A 10008-nucleotide genomic window follows, 5' to 3' on the forward strand; every position below is an offset into this window, starting at 1 on the left:
TCTCTCTCTCTCTCTCTCTCTCTCTCTGATTTACTAATTGAAAGTCGATTTATGATAATAAAGCGGAAATGACAACTTAAGTTTCCATGATCAAAAGTGATTATTGCAGTATCTGATGTTTTATAGGGATTTTATTTTTTTTTAAGTATTTTACTTCCATTTCTCAGACAATTATAACCATGACTAATAAAAATGAGAGGGAAAACTGGCATCACTCTGTCTATCTGTTTGTGAACGCACACCCCTGGAATTTTAAGCTGCAAAAAGAGTTTAGGGTAACACTGCGTCAAAGAAAGTCTTTCCCATTCCGATTTTCCATCGCCTTCGTAGATATCTCGCTCTGTGAACGCCTGATTTTTGTGTAGGCGGGGAACCTCCCCTTTCGATATTTATGGAGTGTTGTGATAAAACATCAAATTAAAGGTGAATTTTATATGTATATATATATATATATATATATATATATATATATATATATATATATATATATATATATATATATATATATATATATATATATATACATACACACACACATATACTACTTGGATAGTGCTAAGCACGCTACCATTCTTCTATCATCTTTCCCACTGAGAAAGGAATATGCTGTAGATGAAAACATGTGTGGTGTTGTGTTTATTTACATATTCGTGAAAATATCCTATATACATAAATATAAACCTGTGTACATACATAAATACCTACACACTAGTAGCATAAAAATATCATTTAAATCTGGTAGATATCCTAACAATATACGTTCTTTCTGAAAGGGGAAAATAATAAGCAGATAAAAATCATAATGAAGTAATGAAGCGTGCAAAGTCTTAGAAGAAAAATCAAGCAAAGACTTTAGTGAATTTTCTAGAGTCCTCTAAGATGTGGGAGAGATGAAAAAAAAAAAAGACTATGAGTGAGAGGGAACAAGACAGCGAACACCGCTAGGAGAAGAGGAAGCGTCTTTTCAAAATGATTCTGAAGAGTCTATCAAGAGAGATAAACAACACAGGCTCTGTCTCCTTCTGCACAATGACAGTCATCGGACGTCACTGTGGACTTCTAAAGAAAAATATATCGGAAGGAAAACTTCTTTTCCATTTCATTTGTTACGGATTTTTTTTTTTTTTTTTTTTTTTTTGCAAATTTCTATATTCCTTTTAGTTTGGTTATTTTGTTTTTTCTTACTTCGCCTTGATAATTAAGCTTCTATATTAACCTGTGTCAGTCTTTCCTTTCTATGATGGGCTATCCAACTTTTCTAAAACCTCGATTTTTTAAAAAGTTTATAATCCAAATTAGTTTTTCTAAGCCGAGTGATTTCCTGTTAAATAGGAGTTTGTGTAACAGTACTTCTTCCGTTCTGGATCTTACTTCAGGTGATTACTATTACCTTCATTTACATAATACACTCTGTTTTACTATATTTTTAATATCATAATATCCTGTTTGCCGTAGTCTCAAAGCTCCATTTTTTTTCCTAACGGCATTAAAATTTCTTACAGCATAAGATAAATCCAGGCATTTGTATTCGACACCGGCTTTGAATATTTCATGAAGGTAAATCGGTTTTGATATTCAATGGCATAAAATTCGAGAAGTCTTTCAGAATACCCGAATATTGCTTTACCAAAAATATCAATCTCTTATTTTACTGTTTCCAGGATTTTGTAATTGTTGGTGTTTCGTGAGAAAAAAAAAAAACATTCACTAAGAAATATTGGTTGAAAAATGGTACAATGTAAATTTTTTTTGTCCAGACAAATTGTTTTCTTCATTTTAAGTGATTTTCCTTTGATTTTACTTTACTCTAGAGATTCTCCGTAACAGAGCCTCGATGGCTTGGTTGGTAGAGTGGCAACCACATACTTCATAGAAGCCTGTGGCGAGGGTTCAATCCCTGCAGCCGACCAGTCAAGAGGCGGAAACTTTGCTATCCGTGTAGACATCCCGGGATTACGTATGTAATCAACGGATAGGTTTGCTGAAAGCAAATGGATGTTACAGACTAATACACACATAAACAAAGCCATTCCAACATCTTCTAAAAACATAACAGACACCTCACACGTCTCGAGCTGTCGGACTACCCGCCCAGTTTTCCTCGTGCTGCTGGGAGAAAGTGAGCGGGGGTTTGATAATTGTACACACTCGTTACCGGGGTCTAAGCGATGTCAGGCAGGGCAGCCGGTCGAGGTTACGGCCTTCCAAATCAAAGTCCTTCAAAGAAGGCACCGTGCTTACCCCATATAAAAATGGGTATAAAAGCACGTTAAAACGAAGAAGATAGAGATTCTCTGTAACATAGAAGAAGAGTTAGCTTTTGATAGTGACGTTATGGAGGCAAGGAAGAAGAACAAAAATATTATTACAAAAACCAAAAGGAAATAATAAATAACAAGTAAGAAAACTGCAATCTATTAGTATAAAGATTGAAATGTCACTTGACCTAAAGCATCACTAAACGTTAAAATATTTGACATGCTACGCGAACCCATATAGCTATGCTTATTTTACGTTTTAATTGAATTCATAGGTCTGGAAGGGAATATACTGGAAGCTGCAATTGATAAACGTCTTTCGTTAATTATAGTTTCTAAAGTGGTAGTGAATGACTGGGGATCACGTTTTTAATATAGGAAATTCGCGATACTCGAAACCGGTCGAGAGAGAAAAAAGAGTTGTCCTCTCTGGAGTTCCTTGAATCTATTTATATTAATTAAGGCTTATTTATTTATATCAACGTGTTTTCAGCAATTTTCTTCTGACCCGTACAGTTTGTGATGTATTTTATAATAAATGCTGTCAGATGAGGTTCTGTTATGTGACAAGAGTATACACTCACACTCTAAAATATTTATCTTTATATATTCCGAAAACTATATGAAGACACGTTGAAAACCTAAAATTCTAAAGCAAATTGTAGTATAGAATACAGTTGGCGCAGATTGATTTGGAGATATGTCTAAACTTAGGCTTGTCCGAAAAAGAAACTTTATGTCAATGAATAATGTTGATAATAACATTAAAAACTTCAATAAAATTATCACTTGCAAATACAAATAGCCTTGCGCATAAAATTTGTCAAAGTATGAAGACAAACATAATTTTATGCACAGGGTTATTTGCAGTTGAAGTCTATCTCGGATGAGTGGGATAACAAGTAAATGGTGAAAGGATGCCATGTTCTCATGCACAAATTCACTTCCACTCTTACAGGCTTTGATACATAAGGGAAACGATTTCCTCTTCATTCTATTATTCATACTCGCTGAGACGCGAAAATGACGTCTTTTTCATGATGAATGGAATCAGAGCACTTTTCACTTTATGATGCCACTAGACTTTAAATTTATCGGAAGATGTAGAAGGAATCTCATGACAAGAAATTTCGAAATCGGAACTTGTACCGTACTTAGAAAGAAGTTTTTTTTCTATAAATTTCAGAATATTATTCAAGAAATACAAACAAAATATTTATTTTGGCAAGGTGGTAGAATTGTCAGCAAGTGGTGGAGGAATGAAGAAAAAAAGAAAAAAAATATATTCTATCAAATAGCAATAGAAAGTTTTCAAATATAAGGTGAAAATTACCGCATTCGACAATATTCAATTATTCCAAATATTCTCACTTCTCAGAATACTGCATTTACAGCGTGCCGTAATAGTAAATTATTCCTCTTCCAGTATATAGTATTCATAGATCCTGCCCTTCCACCGACTATGATATATTTTCTTTGAGTTCCTTTCTTCACTAGCTTATTTGCGACTTGACAAGACATTGTTCATTATTTTTTATCATGATGTATCATAAAATCCGATGTACCAGAAAAATATGTCTTTGTAACAAGACGATGCAGTAATATATCAATTTTTATGGCAGATTCTAGTCTTAAGTCAATGTTTTACCTTGCAATCAATATCCCTGATGATTTACTTAAAGGAATTCATGAAATCTGGCTTAAGTTCGAGTTTAGCATGTAATTCATTATCACAAAGCGCCAATAAGTAATTCTGTAAATAGCTGTAATGTTGCCTCGTTCTGATACATTTGGAGATAGGCTTGGTAGAGTGAAGAAATCGAGAGCCTGAGAGGATATATATATATATATATATATATATATATATATATATATATATATATATATATATATATATATATATATATATATATATATGTGTGTGTGTGTGTGTGTGTGTGTGTGTGTGTGTGTGTATGTATATATTACTAAAAGGACCTCATTCAAACTGGATGGAATCTAATGGTATATTTATTCAGAAAAAGTTACAAGCTTTCTTGGACGAACAGTCCACGTTGTCAAGTTTGAAATGAGGTCAGTTTAGTAATTCTACTAATGCACAGAACAATTGTGTATGTGATAAAGTTAATATATATATATATATATATATATATATATATATATATATATATATATATATATATATATGTGTATATATATATATATATATATATATATATATATATATATATATATATATATATATATATATATATATATATATATATATATATATATATATATATATATATATATATATATATATATATATATATATATATATATATATATATATATATATATATATATATATATATATATATATATATATATATATGTGTGTGTGTGTGTGTGTGTGTGTGTGTGTGTATGTGTGTGTGTGTGTGTGTTTTGTGTGTAGGGGCTGGTGTGTCTAGATATATTTATACACATACATACGTACATGCACAGTTTTTCTGTTAATCCTCATTCCGTAAGCCGTTGGAAATTCAACTCCCATTCTTGATAAACCCAGCGTTCAGCAATTTCATCGTTTTCGACCAGCCTCATGTTACTGCTCAAATTGCCAGTATAAACTCGTGGCTAATCCGATTAGTAATACATGACGGCATTAGAAGGGAATGACAAAATGTAACGTCAGCCATACAGACGAGCGAATGCCTTGACCATGTCGCCATGCGTGATGACTGACACCTCTTTCAGCGAATTGTGAACCTTAATCCAGCTAAGCCGTTAAGTAAGGGATGTTGGTTAAGTCAAAAATGAAATTGTTGCCCCGAAAACACTGGTTAGAACAATCTTTCATGCGAATGAATTAATTGCGTTTCAGAAATACGATAATCATTATGTAAGCATAGGATAAATTGAACGTGTGTGTATGTGTGTGTTTATATATATATATATATATATATATATATATATATATATATATATATATATATATATATATATATATATATATATATATATATATATATATATATATATATATATATATATATATAAATTATCATGAGAATACCTCAATGATTGTGAAGTTGACCTCCCGCCCATCTACCCTCTAACTCTTTCTCAGCCTCCGTCGTATTTGGGTATACAATCCGTCTCTCTAAAATTTGTGCTTTGGCGAGTGTCGGACAATCTCGTCAAGGCCAAGGTAACCTGTCTATCTCTCTATCTATACAGTCATCAAATAATAGGACGAACTACTATCTTATCCCTAATGACTGCAACCCAGGACGACGAACTATTGTCTGATCCTTTATGACTGCAAGCTAGCACAGGACAAACTATTGTCTTCTCCATTATGATTGCAACCTATCTACAAAGATCAATCCTGTTCTGGCGTGGAAGAAATTAAGCTTTAGCCCTTGGCTTCAAAACGCTACTCAGTTCATTAGCAAATAGTTCATGATATATTTCGCTCATACGTTTGTCTCGTGAAATTAAGATAATTTTCTTGATATGATTGCGCCTTCCGTTGACCGTGGTCTAAAACAAATCAGATGAGAGCCTCTTTTCCTCTAACCGTCGTTTTTTATTGTTCTTTCTTTCTCGTTACTTCTTAGCTTATTTATATTATTATTTCTCTTGCGTAACGTGACCTTCGGATTAAATACAACCAGTGCCTTTAAACATATTCACCATTTATAAAAGTAACCACTCACTACACATTCATTCGTCATTTGCACTTTAACCCGTCCATCACCTATCTCTCTCTCGTTCTGTGTGTGTGTGTGTGTGTGTGTGTGTGTCTTTCCTTATCTTTTTATCTGCCAGTTTCTTACTGATTTCAGTTTCATTGATTTCTTGAATCCACAAACTATCTTGCGTTCATGCAGTTAAGGGTATATTTTGCCCTGCGCGAGCATACACACCTTGGCAAAGGCCTTCCTGCAGCCTTCTTCAAAAATTCGCTATTCCTCCATGAGAGCTATCATCTAACTTCTCTCCCTTCCGCCTTCTCTTCTTCCTCCTCTCATTTCCTCTTTTTTCACTGCATCGCAGCCAAGTCTCATATCTCTTCCACTCAATTCGAAATGTTTTATTCAGTTAATACGTTCATTTGATGATCATGAAAAGACTGTGGGGCAGGAAAATCTTTTAATAAAGAAACAGTAGACTTTCCCGAGTGATATTCTGATTGAACAATGACTGGCGGCCAAATGTTTTTGTCATCATTATTCTTTCGGCTTCCGAAAAAAAAATATATCGAGATCTCTTGAAACGCATTTCAAGTTGTTCTTCCCCCTCAACTAAATAGCTGAATTAGACAGTTATTATCAAGGAGATCAGACGCTGACCATCGAATGAAGTTCATCGTATTAAAAATGCTTCACAGCTCTCGTGAGACCTATGTCACGTCTTTAAATGGTTACCACATTGACAGTATTCTTTGGATTTTTACTTTTTACAAAGTTCAAGATTTTACTCAGTTTTCCTAAAATGTCTTTTATAAATATTTTACCACTACCTGTCCATACATATATCTATATCTATCTATCTATCTATTTTTATATATATATATATATATATATATATATATATATATATATATATATATATATATATATATATATATATATATATATATATATATATATATATATATATATATCAATACAGCATGGAGGAACGCGTGCCTGAGAATATCACTAAGCCCACGTCGGAAGGTGAGTGAAATCCGGGACTTTGAACAAGTACCTTCGTAGTTTCTTCAACAATTTCAAGTTCACACTGAATACAAAAGAAGTTGACAGAGATTTATATACAGAAACAGAAGGTGGGGGCGGGGTTACAGTTTGTTAATCTGGGCAGCATGTTCTTTAAACAACAAAGACAGGGACAAAGGATCAAGGGGTAATCCAGGATGGAGATTAGCATTTCTGATCTAAGTAATTTCAATGAACACAGTCTCTAGCAGATGTCTTTTCCGATGGTCGTTGACCTTGTAGATAACCACTGGCTTATTTGATAAGCCCCTTGAAATGGGATATTTGTGTTGGGAACTCCTAACTTTTAGTCCTTTTGATGTTTGACCAGTATATATCTTATTACATTATTTGTGAGGAATACTGTATACAATATAGTTTATTTCTCAAAATATTTTTATATTTAAATAAGTTAATATCAATAGTTTTTTTAACATGGACACTGCAGGAATGAAAATAGGATGAAATGGTAAACAGATAATATTCTTAAGTTCCTTGTTAACACTGGCTGGATTGTAATATGTCTTTTTTGCTTTGTTTTCACGAAGTTCTAAAAAATATGGAGGGTAACATAATGAATCTCCTATTTTATCAATAATTTTAAATCCCTCTTCCAAAAATTCTGGATTACAAATTCTAAGAGCTCTAATGTTGACACCTCAATTTGTTTAGCATGGTTAGAGTACAGGCCTATATATATATATGTATATATATATATATTATATATATATATATATATATATATATATATATATATATATATATGTATATATATATATATATATATATATATATATATATATATATATATATATATATATATATATATATATATATATATATATATATATATATATATATATATATATATATATATGTATATATGTATATATATATATATATATATATATATATATATATATATATATATATATATATATATATATATATATATATATATATATATATATATATATATATATATATATATATATATATATATATATATATATATATATATATATATATATATATATATATGTGTGTGTGTGTGTGTGTGTGTGTGTGTGTGTGTGTGTGTGTGTGTATGTGTGTGTGTAACATCACACTGACTGACAGTCTTTCTGTGAATGTTATATATTCTTTTCTTTGGAAAGCTTAATCAGCAGCAAGGTCTTCATTCCGAAAATATACTCTACATAAAGAGTTACTTTTGATGATTATATTGTTATTCATCTAAAGAAAGAGAAAACCCAAATAATAGGAAATTTTTATAATTAAATCGGCATTTAAAATAATAAATAATGAAAACAGTAAAAATTATAGTATCCTTCCTCCCATTCAGATAGAATATGTTAGAATTTGAAAAAAATCGATGAGTTTCAGAACCGCTTATGGTGACTCGAAAATGCAATTTACGAAGTGTATTTATCCCCTCTTTAATATTCCTCTTTTTGGACATAAAAATATTTAAAATCCACAGTGATGTATAAAAGTGTTTTAATTATTTTTTGTATATACATCTGACAGACAAAATACATTTCCAACTGAAACGTGAGATATTCAAGTTTTATTTATATGTTTTTGAATATTCATTTAAGAGTAAAATGACGTTTCAGAGTCTGTAATTCCTGCATACTGGGTGAGGATTATAAATTTATATTTTGACTATGGCATTTTCTTTTTTGGTTAAAAGACGGTTCTCTTTATGAGATTTATATATATATATATATATATATATATATATATATATATATATATATATATATATATATATATATATATATATATATATGTATATATATATATATATATATATATATATATATATATATATATATATATATATATATATATATATATATATATATATATATATATATATATATATATATATATATATATATATATATATTTTAATATTCCATTCTCAAGGAAAAAACCTAATGCCAAAAGTGTTATATTTGTTGGAACAAAATGACTTTCTGGGTACAAGATTGTTGTATGCGTAAATTATTCATTGTTTTAGGAATATTTATTTCCTAAGTAAAAATATTGTCAGAGCCCGTAAATTCCATACAGGAGGTTTATTTTTTTACGTCAACTATTGTTTTTTTAATATTTAAATTTTAGAAAAAAATGCTATATATAAGCAAGGCCTAGTTACTATTATTATATTATTCCTATTTGAGACAAAGAGGTTTCAAAATCCAAAAAACGCTGCATAACAGGTTTACTTTTTTTCTAATCATTTAATATTCACTTTTTATTTGTTTCTTAATTCATATATTTTATACTTATTACTATTCTTTTATATGTTGTTACTATTTATTGTATAAGTTATTTATTTGTTTATTTTTTTCAGTTCATTGTTTCTTCTTTGGGGTTGTCCGATATGTTTGTTTAATTTCCCTTAATACTTTTATTATAATCTTTTGTTGTTTTTTTATTATGACTTTACTTCTATTTAGATTTTTCTGTTATCTATTTATGTATGTTTTATTTTTAAAAACTTTATTTTATTTATTTACTTGGTTATTTGATCACTTATTTTAAATGAAGTTTTCCTTCACTTCTTTATTTCAGTTAAGTACCTTATTTTTTAGTTATTCTATTTTCAGCTTCTTCAGTACTGATATTTTTATTTATTTCTATCTGTCTATGAATTTACGCATGCATTTATCTTTAGTTTTTTTATTTTCATTTATTTACTCATTCATGTATTTATCGTTTTTATTTATTTTCAGGTTTTATTTATACATTTTTAAGTATTCATATTCTATTTCTACTTTTTTGTTACTTTAAGTATTTACATATAACTATATATCTGTCTTTACTTCTTGTTCAGGGATAAGAAGACGTTTCAGAGTCCAAAAATACGCTCTATCTATATATATGTATATATATATATATATATATATATATATATATATATATATATATATATATATATATATATATATATATATATATATATATATATATATATATATATATAT

Source organism: Macrobrachium rosenbergii, chromosome 46, assembly GCF_040412425.1.
Source record: "Macrobrachium rosenbergii isolate ZJJX-2024 chromosome 46, ASM4041242v1, whole genome shotgun sequence".
Taxonomy (NCBI): domain Eukaryota; kingdom Metazoa; phylum Arthropoda; class Malacostraca; order Decapoda; family Palaemonidae; genus Macrobrachium; species Macrobrachium rosenbergii.